Below are 12990 nucleotides of genomic sequence, written 5' to 3'. Positions count from 1 at the left end.
CATGCCTTTAGCATCTCACTAATACAAGATACCTGTGTCAACCCACATCACTCATGCAGTGCAGGTTGTCACATGTACATGTCAGCTGTAGGCATCCCATCATCTCAGGCTGCACATACTCCTCTTCAGTTTACTAAACATACCACTGCTGCTTGCGATTGTCATGGAAGCTACAGAGCATCACAGACTGGAGAAGGATGACGGTCCTCCTTGGGGAAAACCAAAACAAACAAAGAAAGCACACCACCACCTTCCCAACACCCTTCCTACAACCCTATCAAAAAACCCAAACCCAGCAACAATCAACCTTGAAAATGTGCATCAAGAATAAACTGAAGGAGCCACATCTGCAGCTGGCCTGGCTGAGTGTCTCTGAGGAGTTTGAGGTCCTCCCTCCAGCTAATCTGAGCAGACAGTAACTTTCAAGTGGAACAGGATCACACCGTGTTGACATTAAACAGATCACCTTAGCAGATAGAAGGAAGATTGGTTATTCATGAAACTCACAGGGGACTGGGGGAATGACACAGGGAAGGACTAGCAATATGTATAGGGGAAGAAGAGAAAGAACAGAAAGCAATGGAGGGAATTAGAGGACACAAATTGCAGTGGTCCTTAACCATTACAGTCAATGCTGTTCCAAATTCATGAACTACAGAACCAAGTACACAAAGATATGAGTATGCAGGCACAGTCCACATTTCAACTCAGTGGGGAAAACCAGCATTTTTCTCCCAAAACTCTCCCAAGAGTCATGCTAGGGAATGAGAGGACAACTGAACAGCTTTATCAATCGGCCATAACTAAAAATGGACTTTTACTGCCGCTGACATAAGTCAGGTTGCAGAGGACTATGTTAAAGGGGTAAAAAAGATGGGCTGCAGGATATATCCCTTTTCCATCGACCCATAATATCCCACTGTATGTATCCCCTCTGTCTGCCTTATGAATGTAACAAGAATGACTGTGTTATTCAAAGATTCTGTCCAAAAGAATGAAATCCCCAACTTTAATATCATCCCATCTAAAACACTCATTTATTTGTGGTACAGTGTCTTGTGCAATGCACCACAGAATGAGTCTAAAACCAATCCTACAAATATTACAGTAAAAGTCTCACGCAGCATCCTGGGGACTCTCCCATTAGCTTGTAAAGTGACATTAAATGACTTTTTGAAGAAGCAAAGAAGAAGGAGCTGCTGCTGGGACATTTAGTCTATCAAAACACAAATAATTAATGGTTGAAAATACTTTTTGTTTAATAATTGCTGTTCTTCATTAGTGTGAACCAAGGGCACAGACTATCTGAGACAATAACATCTGCACCCCATATTTCATTATCACCAAACTTCACATTTCACACAAAAGCATAGCTAGCAAAGCCTTACAGCTTTAATTAGTTTCTGCCATAGCTGTGAAGGTCAGCCAATTATTGTGTGTGAAATTTCAATATGAAGCGGCTGAATTGAAGACAGCATTGCAACATTGTGAAACTCTGCAATGCTGTAAATCTAGTATGAGTGAACTTTTTTTTTTTAAACACAGAATAACATAAATTAATCATCAGGTATGCACAGCTTCAAGGCTTATTGGCTAATTTAACATGTGTTAGAGGGGGGGAAAAAGGAGGTAATTTCTGATAGCTTCTTACGCTTTGCAGGGTTTTTTCTTATCTGTGTCACCAACCATGACAAAATACTTAGCTGGGTCCTCATTTCTACAAGGAAAACAGTTTTTTGTGGGATTCAGAGTCCTTCTGTCAAAAGAAAACAATAGCATTGAGCAGATGAACTTCAGCTGTCTAGAAGGAGAGGCATGGGATGTACAGCATGTCCTGAAAAAAAACAGGTTTTTCAAAAGAAGCTTCAGTTATGCTCCAAACTCATGGCTGCCTTTTGAAAATCTTGAGCCAAGTGCCTTGTGTGTAAAACACATATATAAGAATTTGGATTCAAATGATATACAAATAATCAATATCCCAGCTGGCACTGAGGAAGTAGCAAAGAATGCAAAATGATGCACCTACCTCCTACCCAAGACACAGCCTCTTTATACATATTATTCTTGTTAAACAGAAATAATTTATGCAGTGTGTTGTGCCCTGGGATTACAGATGTGCAAAAGCTCTAACCTGAATCTTGAATGCACTCAAGACCAGCCTTACTCTCAAGTATGGCCAGATATTTCTTTGGCCATTTCTGCTTTTTTTTTTTTTTTTTTTAATAGCTTAAAACTCTTTGAGTAAATTTTATAACTTTACATAGCAAATAACAAGATCTTCAAAGATGCACTTCAAACTCATCCTTTTATTTGGATACCGCAAGTTGACACACTTAAGTCAAATAATAATGATACAATGGTTCTATACCTCTAGCTCCAGCGAACCAATAAGACCTGCTCTTGATTACAAATTTACAAATGAGATTCAATGGGTTTCAATGGGAGAAACAAGGGAGGAAGTAAAGCTTAGGGAATGGATTTATTTTGTGTAGTGTTCCTATGTTCAAGGCCTATTTTTCCAAATGAAATGATCCTGACAGAAAGTACATGCAAACTCATTTTTAATCTAGCCTGGGACAGTGCATGCAGCTCTGGTAAGCACCATGGCTTCATTCGTGTGGAAATACCTGCATGTTCATATGTATATATGCATATCACAACCAATTCCCCCTTCCTGTGCCCCATTTTTTCCTGCCGTTGGGAGGACCAAGTAAGTGGTTACCCAGAGCCTCTGCAGACAGCACAGAACCAGCAAGGCTGTTTCACCTTTCAGACTCTGTCCTGACTTCCTTCTTTGCTGGCACAAAACACATTTGCAGCTATAATATGACTCACAGCAGTTACTGCCAAAGCTTTTTTTTTTTTTTAAATCAGATGCTCAAGAACATTTGCAGGCTCCTACATCAATGTCTGTAATTCGGGAGTTACCAAAATTCCCCATTTCTGGTTACTTCAGCCAGACATGGGTGCTGGTCTTCCTCCAAATCAACAAGCCCCAACACGTGGCTGTAGAGAAGCTGAAATAAATATCCATACACATCATAGATTATTTAGAACTAAAACCATCACCATGATAAAGATACTTTTTTTCCTGCCTCCAGAATAATCTCTTTAACTAAAGGCAACTGAAGGAGAGATTGCAAAATAATTGACGATTTGTTTTCTGCTGCACCTTTTCCAACACCTCCAAATACATCCACATGTGGAGAAAAAACAAAAAATAAGAATTCTGTTTAGTTTGTACTGACAGAACAAGACTGATGCCTTCTAATCAACAAAGGCTCAGCTGTCTATAACAGATATCAGGAGTAAATTAAAATCAGATTAAATGTAATGGGGATCCAGGTCAACCCTACAGGAATAAAAAAAGTAAGCCCAATCTTACTGATCTTTAATGTAGTACCCTTAAATACTCTGCTTCAATCCCAGGATCTCAGCAGCACTTCAAGGTGACTGGGAGTCTGAATTCCACTTCAACCGCTGCCTAGAGCGCTCTGCCACAGGGCTCAACGTCTTACTTAAGCTGACCCATCCTCCAGGGCCCTACACAGGTACATCAGTCTCTCTATGTCTGCACTGCTCAATAAAAGCCTAAAATTAGCTGTGAATAGGTAGCTACATGTTCTTTGGTTTCCTTTCCTAATTAGAAGCATGTTAACTTCTTTTTGTGCTGATAACTGGAAAGACATAACAGGAAGTTCATTTTCTTTTACTATTCATAGACACAGTGGCTAGCACAATAAAATCTAAGTTTGAATTTCTAGGCACTTCTTTTGTACTTACAAAACCCAAAGGAAGTTTATTGCGCTAGAAGTAAAATAATTTGTAAGTCTCAGACAAAACATTCACTGAAAGCTAAAATGGCAAAAAACAGAAAGGGAAGGTGAAGTTAATAATAGCACCAAGAATGCTAAAGAAAATGTGTATTAGCTAACACCACACTATGTTTATTAGAGATACCCTCCCTCTGAAAAGGAATCAGCAGAAGGAAATAATTGAAATATATTGTAAATGGCCCAAAGCAGAATAAAACAGGATCACCTGAGCAAAATATTAACTCAAGAACAGAAGTTTAAAAAGTTTCAACCAGCCAGACCATGTACACCAACACATATGCATAGAGAGAAAAAACAAATTATTATAAGTGAAACAGAATGAAACCTGTCTTAGTCAGTCCACCCAAGAGAGCAGCAAAAATCAGTAGCCTGGCTGAGGGCGTCTTTTACTAAAGGTCAGACAGAACTGCAAGAGAAACCACAGCGTTCCCTTAAAGTGGTTCCCTAAGACACGGAATGCCTAAAGGAGGTGGAGAGTTGTGCAGGTTTCATTGTGTTTATTAAATACACGCTAAAATATTAAACATAATAACAGCATCTAAACTAAATCAAACATACTCTAAGTGCAATACAAATCATCATTAGACAATGTAAACAAATACTTGATACACACAAAGCCTTTATTGCAAATCCTCGCAATTAGATCTGTCCCCAGAGAGATGCCACCGGCTCCGGGAGCCCACAGCCCCCAGCTGCGGAGTCCTCCTTGGTTAAGGACACACCAGAGACGTGCAGGCTCGGTGTCAGCCCGCTGCAGAAGCCAAGGGAAGCTGCTCTTGCTAGGACAACCTCCTACTCTCGCTCACTGCGCTCTGGCCCTACTCCAGCAGCAGCACTTCCCTGCAACAGGGTCTCCACTCAGCCCAAACCACCAGGGACAAGATCTCTTCCAGCCGGGCTTGCCAGGGGCAGCTGCTCCCAACCAAAGAGTCTCTCTCCAGAGGACATGCTGTCTCAAAGCCAGCCATGCTCTAAGAACAGTGGCTGCTCACATAAATGGTCTCCTTTCAAGAAGAAATACAGGGAAAGTCCTCATAGCCAGACTCTTTCCAAAGGGAGCAGCTCACACATTAATCCAATGAATAATTCCAGGCCGGGAGATAAAATATTTAAAGTGAAAAAACGGCAAAAGATCTTCAGAGTTCACAGTTTTCAAGCCAGCCTTCAAAGCTCACAAGCTCACTATCATTTGCCAAGTAAGATCAACATGAAGAGTGTGATTATAAGAAACATGAAAAGTTGCACCACCAAATCAACAGAGACTTCAGAATTTAGCAAGTATAGGAGCCAGTGGAGCACTGAAATGCCAAGTTCAGTAACCAGAAGCGGAAGTCCACAGCAGTGCCATGATCTAACGTATGATTCAACTGATAGTCATTATATCACACAAGGAAAAGACACAGGAATTGTCATATTGGATCAGATGCATCTACCAGGGATCCTCCTGCATTAGCCAGTACTAAAATCTTTAGTGGTTAAGCAGCTAGGGCTTAGCCACTGTACTTCAGAAATTTCTTCCTTATACCAGTATTCAGGGTTATGTTCCAAAGCCTGAAGGTCTATTCGCCCTCAGGGTTTTTTTTTTATCTCCATCTAACTTGAATGTGCAAGCCTTCCTTCTACACAGAGATGTCTAAACCTGACCTAGAAATGAAGCCTGTGAGGATTCCTACCACCAGTTTCCACCAGGTTACTTATGCATTGCCTACAAAGTATTTCTTTTAACCCATTTCAATCTTCTCTCTTCTCTGAAGTAATTCTTGGTTGCTGTTTTTGTGGAAGGGTAAGCAGAAATGCTCAACTCATCTTTTCCATACCATTCTACAAAAACAAGCACAGTTGCACTATTCCTGTGAAAGAGGATATAGGTAATTCAAAGTTCCTCACCATTGCTGCAGGCTAAGGGCATGTAAACAGGCAATTGCTGTTGGATCAGCTGATGTTCAATAACTTGTTATCACCCTCACCACCGAGCTTCTCACTTTCAGAAAAGCCCATTACAAAACTTGCAGTAAAGCTTCTGGCTGGTCAAAGATTTTCTGAAACCCAAATAACTTGACAAATGGATGTTTTCTAACAGTATTAAATCTGCAGAAACTATGCCAACTGGAGCTAACATCGTGACCATCTGTATTTTTTATAACATGGTCTTTAACGTTAGTTCAACCAGTTTCTCAGGTACCAAAACAATGCTTACTATCATGAAATTCCCTGAATCTCTGCTGAAGCCTACTTAAATTATAGATAAACCTGTGCTACTCTTTGTCCTGGTGTAATAGATTACTTGAGCAAAACTGCACTTTTTCCCCCCAGTGTTTCAGCCCCTCTATTTTAAGATCCTTCGCAACTCTTAAGTATGTATTTTCTGATTATTTTCTGCCCTTTGATTTATCAGCTGGTTGTAACATTTTTTTCTATTGACATGTCAATCAATGAATGGCTCATCTTTAATGGCTGAAAAGTACATATTTTCTCAAGATATTTGAAGTGAAGACAGAAGCTGCAAAATCATTTGACTTCTCCGCAATGTCCTTAACCTTCCTGATTGTCTGGCAGGCTTTCTCCTTAACATATACTTTGAATTCTTGTTGTCAGAGTTCATTTGATCAGATTTCTTCCCATGTCTTTCCTGCAGTATAGTCTGGTTTCTATAAGGCCAGTTCTGTTTTCCAAAGGATGGTTGGTCTGCCACAAGTCCCTTCTTCAGCTGTAATTTTGAAGTAGGCATGCACAGCTTCATACAGCATGCTTTGAAACAGCAAGTCTGACTAAGCTTTCCAAAATGGACCTCCCCAAGATGTCAGTTACAGCAGCTTTATCAAATGTTGAAAGCATCATCATGCCTTGCTGGCCTCTTCCACCTTTCATCTCCTGCTCACCCCCTTTAAGCCTACAGCTAGGGGCAAAGCTACACAGCGCAGTCTGGGCAAGAAAGGCATATGTGTATGGCTAGAGTTCCTCATATTACATGATTCCTGCTGGGAAAAAAAAAAAAAAAAAAAAAAAAGAAAAGAAAAGGAAATTCTGTTTCTGATCCTTGTTTTTGTGAAGATACAATCAGAAATATGATCCAAGAGTGCTGACTGAATGCTGTCTGCTCAAGCCTTCAAATGGCAGAATGAGTTGTCACATGATTTTTACTTATTTTTATAGCAAGTCTTTCCCCTTTGATCTAGTAACAATAGACACTGAGATGTATCAAGTGTGTTTCAAGTTCATTTCAGGCTCTCAATCATAATGCAATAAGGATTTTGATTTTTAATTCTTTTTAACAACTTCCTTCTTCTGTGGTATACTGTCAACATCCTGTCTATCTAATCTGGATCTTTTTGGATGGCTGTACTGGAAATGTGGGAAATCATTCTTCCTACCCTGCTACCAGTCTCTACCTGTGCCACTGTACTTTATCGGGGCCACACTCTAAAAGCTAGACTTCAGCCTAAAATCCCTGGGTAAATATGCTGCACATGCTTCAGCATTTTGCTGAACATCCCTGCTCTGTAAAGCAGTGTACCAACGTCTCAGTGGCAGTTTTACAGAAGTCCACAAGGAAAGCTGTGTCTGAGAAGAGAATAGCCCTAATGGAATGACCTTTACTGGGACTTGACACCTGCTACCTTGTAAGCTTCTTACACACACAGCTTAATCCACCTGGAGGCTTTTTTTACTTGATGGAAGTGATAAAAAAGCTGTTAGACCATAAGCTCTGTCTTAGATTCAAAGCATGTAGGCTCCTTGATATTCTGAAGCTTAGGGCATATAGAGGGGAAAAATATTTCTTAGTTCAGGTGCAATTCTCAAGTTGCTTATTAGGGATGAACCCTGGTCTAAGATTCACTTTATTGGTATGAAAGTAAAGAAAAGGCTTCCCAATAGGAAGAAGGGTCCCAGTTCCACAGTACTACAGACAAGATAATGTAATAGTGATCATAAAGCTTTCCTCAGCAGACAAGAAGAACAAAGAAGCCCAACTCTAGAAATTTACAATCCACAGAGGATCAAGCAGATTGTATTCTGGATACCTTAAAGGTGAATGCTCTAAAACATGCATCAATCTATAGCAATGAAAACCCAGTCCCCTCTGATTATAAATAATTCCCTCTTTCTTTGAGACAACAAGGCTCTAAATCAAAAAGTTGTATCAGTGTGATTTTTAGCATGATGGAAAAGGGGAAAAAGCAGAGCAAAAGACAGGCCACACTGCGGCACTGCCTTGGCACAGCTGCTGGGAGAAGCCAGTACACTAAGGCTGAAATAGCCTCAGAATCAGAAGAGAGGAAACATTAGCATTACTTGAGAGTTAACTTTATTTGGAGCTTAAAGGAAAAACCAAAAACCATAAACAAAATACTCCCAAAGAACCGTCCTTCTTAACAGCTGATGTCCCTGAAGAGAAATGACCTATCACTAACCACTCAAACTGTAGTGGAAGCACAAGTGAGAACAGCATTCCAAAAATGCAGTGGTGGCTGGAAGCTGAACCAATGTCCTTCAGGTCACTACTCCTCACCCTCTTCTCTCACTGTGCCAAGCACCATCTCCCTCAGGGAAGTGAATGCCTGGAGCCCATCTTCCCTCCTGCATGAGCTAAGGTGCATCAAAGCCACCAGCTCTGGATCTGCAGGACCTGGAAAAAGGAAAAATTGTGAAAATCCTTTATTTCGTACCATGAGAGGAAGATGAAATGAGCTCTCTTCAGCTGAAAGCTTTTCCTAGTAGAAGCTCCCATTTCATGCTTCCTTGGCCATCGTTTCAGTTTTTGTTTTGGGTTTTTTTGTCTTTGAAAGCTGGTGTTGACAATCTCCCATCACCACGGATTCTTCAAACACTTTGTCCTCTGCAGTTGGCTCAAGTTGGCCCTTTAAAACTTACTGTTTTAAAGGGCTGGATGCAAGAAGTTCAGAAGGGAAATATCTCTCTCTGCATAAATTTTTTAAGAAACACAGTGAAACAGTTGGAAGCCTTCTATTTATTTATTTTAAGGTGGCTGACACCTGCACTGATGGCTTTAGTCACTTAGATATAAGGACACATGCAAGCACTTGTAAGATCAGGGTTTATGTCTGAAACACCCCACCCATATCATATGTGCCAGGCTCAATGTAGCAGTATCTAACCCTTATCTGCTGGCTTTTATAGTATAGGCCATTTATATGAAGTGAGTGGAGCATTGATCCTCCTGTTCAAGTTTCCTGAGATTATTCAGTATTAGTATTGCTGTGATTAGTCACACCGTGGCTGCTGTTCCTGTAGATTGTTTGATACAGTATATTTCCCACTATACACAAAGCAGCACTGCAGGAAAACCCAATTCAATCAATTTGAGCAGCCCTTCTTGTGCTACATTGGTATATTATGTATTGGACAGATAAAGTTGTGATCCTATCTAATATATTCTTTGGCTGGTTTGACTGATGTACTGAATGAATGGAGATGCCTAATGCTATCCAATCCTGCTGCTGAAAGATAATGGCATCATTATTTGAAGACAGACCAAAAAGGGAGGGGGGTGGGTGGGGGAGGGAAGGGTTTAACCACTGCTTCCTACATCTGTAGCAAACATAGATACTGCAGTGTGTGAAGAAAGAAAATCAGGCAGAGGAGACTTCTGACAGAAAGCTAAAGGGAAGCGGAAAGTGAGAACAAGGAAAAGCTCTAAATACGGATGTGATGTCAACTGCTGCAGAATAAGGGTGTCTCAGCCTCATTTTCAAGAGGTGCTCTGCAAACTCCAAGGCACTTTTAGATAAGCAGACTGAGACCCACACCGTTGTATTCTTTCCCCCACATTTATAATTATTTGTTGGGATAGCAGAATCACCCATAGCTAAGACAGGGATTACCACATCCTTACAGCTGTACGCACCAACTGGCACAGGAGAACATTTGCAGCTTCCCTAGTGGCCATCCTCTAGTGACAGTGCTCCATGACTCCAGGTTTTAAAAATAATAAGAAAAAGAAATGTCATTTTTAAAAAAGTTTCTGCCGTCTGATGTGCTGATCCAAAGCCTTAAAGAGGTAGTTAAAGTTTCCAGGGTTTAGGCTGACTTTCTAACACCAGGGCTGCACAGAACATTTAAAAGCACGTCAGCTTTTACCTAAAACACCTTAGAGTCAGTCCAGGAAGGGAGCCAAGAAATTCTCTCCTATGTTATATTTTAAAAAAGAAACAAAAGTAGCTCATAAGAATGATTATAAAAAAAGGGACAGACATGACAGGTAATGGAAGTGTAGCATCTCCAAGACAACAGTTAATGTAATGCACAATGTGTATTGTGTCATAAATGCACAAGTCTGAGACATGGAAGACAGTGTCATAAGAGCAGAATAACGGTGGCATCAGGTGATATGTTTTGTTAAGTCTTGTATACAAACTCCCTCAATTCCTTCAGTCTCTTGACAGTCTTCTTTGGTGCTCCTGATGGGTTAAGACAGCATTAAATTTACTAATGACGTACCTTAGTCTGGAAGCAGCACTATTTATAGCACTTGTGCTATATGCATGGTACAGTTTTACCCCATTTATTATCATCAACATATAGCTGGACAGTTTTGCTAGTAATCTGCTGTAGTCGCTGGGGACTATTTTGATCCAGTTCTGATGTTGTAAAGCACTAGTATTAAAAATTGCTAATTGCTTAGTTTCCTATACCAAAATATTCAGTGAAAGCAAGTGACAGTTCATTTGATGAATACATGTGTATGTATGGAAGGAACCATTACCTGGTGGTGGCACAAATTTTCACTCATTTGAATAGTATGATCCTAAAGACTTCAGATTAACCAGATCTCACTGCAACTGGGACTGCAGATACCTACCTTTGCTGCTTAAGTTTTTCCTCAGCTTATTTATTTACTTTTTAATGATCCCCCCCAAGGTCTTTTACATAGATATTTTTCTTGGTTTTAAGTACAAAGTTTTTTAATTGACTTTTTTGACAATTTAATTAGAATTACCTTTCCCTTGTCATTACATTTATGTTTACATTTTGTGACTGTGCCAATTTTGATCCATTTAATTAGTTTTAACTATGTCCCACACTTCTCACCTTCAGAAGTACACCTATTATATCAACTCAGCTGTTTTCCTCATATAAATTATCTGAATGTAGAGTAACTTTAAGGAAAAACACTAGGTTTTATTTCTTAATCCTAATGCTATTTATCAAGTTCTATGGATGACCCACCATAGTAACAACGAATCTAATGACATTTTGGCTTCCCCCCGCCTTGTACAAGGACGTAACATTTAGTAAGAGAACAACTGAAAAACAAACTGCGCACTAGGAGCCATTGTCAGCTGATGCCTGCAAGGACACATTTTAAAATTTCATCATGGATCTCTTCTCACTGAAAAATACTCAGAACTTACAGGCAGCTCTGACTCCGATAACATTTTTCAAACGTTGTATCTGATTCTTTCTCTGTAAGCTACCGCTTTCATTGACTTTCATGCAGACACTGAGGATAAAGCAGTATTAACCACCTAAGGCTGAGGTACATGCACAACCACAGGTCAATGCTTACATTTATGCCACAGGGCAGGGTGGCAAAGCGTATCTGCTATGAAATCTCCACTCCTGGAGATCCTCAGAGCTTTCTTATAAGACCTGGAGCAGCCTGATCCCAGCTGGCCATGATTTCAGCAGAGGGGGAGCTGACCAGATGACCTCCAGAGTCCCTTTCTGACCTAAATTACACTATGTTTTTATTAACCTGATGAAAAAATTTCATTTGAACTTTTTGGAAGCAGGGCATTCTTCTCAACTATCTTCATTTCGCCAACAAGGACACTGAGTCAAGAAGTTTTAAGCTTGGAGATTCATCTTGCTGAACTTCAGACACTTAACTGAGAAGGCTAAATTACCTAGTTGTTCTACACTTCATTCCCAGTCCAAACAGACAGGATGGCACCACAACTTATATACACCCCAGATCTAGTCAATAGGGAGAGAGGGATAATTATCATATAACTCAGCTGAGTGCTTAAAGCAGGTGAGATGAACTTGAAATACAGTAGCTCGCCATAGAGAATCTGTAAGGAAGAGTTACTAGCTTTTTCTACATTTCTGCCACTACAGCATACTTATTTATTTTGACAAACAGAAAACATTTTTTTTTATTTTTATCATCGACATTGATGCCTCATGAATTAAAGTGGCAATGATATTTGAAGTGGTTCCTATAATATTACAAACTGAGTTAGTACATTTCTAGATTGTTATCTGATGTCCATAAACTCAGAAGAATATTTCAAACAGTACAATATTATTTTTTCTTCCTCATGTAAAAAAAAAGCAACATGCTAGACTCATACCGTATATCTGATTCTGATTATTTCTCAGGTATCAAATCCTTCAACAGATGAACTTGCATGTGAAAGTTCAGGGAAGAGTAACAAATAATCTGTCATCTGCTGTTACCCACAGAACTGCAAAGAATGGTATTGCTACCATTTCCTTTTAAGCAGATTCTCAAAATTAATCTGAAGAAATTGGTAAATCACTTCCCCTCCCTGTAATAAACAAAGATAACTGGGCTGTGACATCCACTCTCCTTCTGGGAAATGTAACAGGAGGGTGAAAACTGAACACTGTGCCTAGTCAATAACCCAAGTTATAAGGGTTTTTATCTTGAGTAATATCAGACCAATTTTTCTGAACTAATTTTTATCAAACACTTGATGTATAGTGATAAAACAGTTTCAGCTGACCCTTCACCTGCCAGATACAGATATTGTTTATCTCAAGGAGGAAGAAGAGCATGTACAAAGAGACATATACTTGCTTTTCAACTGGACTGGCCACTGCAGCCTTAACAGACATGAACTCAAACTCAGCACCCTGGAGGTTTTCAACAGCAAACTGGACAGCTTTCTAAGCAATTTGCGCTTGTTTAATAACAAAACCAAACAAAATTCCACCTAAGATGAATTTAATTTGCAATAATTTCTCTCTAGGCTAGGCCTCTTCAGTTTTAAAGATCTTCTGAAGCCCAAAACCACAGGGCTCTGCACGTCCACAGCCACAACACAACACAGTGGGTATATTTTCAGCTTCTCATAGCAGATTCAAAGATTCCCCACTATTGCTCTGTGAGGAACAGGTCTGTCTGCCCATGTAATACGAGAGACATCCAGATGAACCATGGGCT

The sequence above is a fragment of the Athene noctua genome, chromosome 1, assembly GCF_965140245.1.
Source record: "Athene noctua chromosome 1, bAthNoc1.hap1.1, whole genome shotgun sequence".
In the NCBI taxonomy this organism is placed as follows: Eukaryota; Metazoa; Chordata; class Aves; order Strigiformes; family Strigidae; genus Athene; species Athene noctua.
This window is presented reverse-complemented; position numbering follows the sequence as displayed.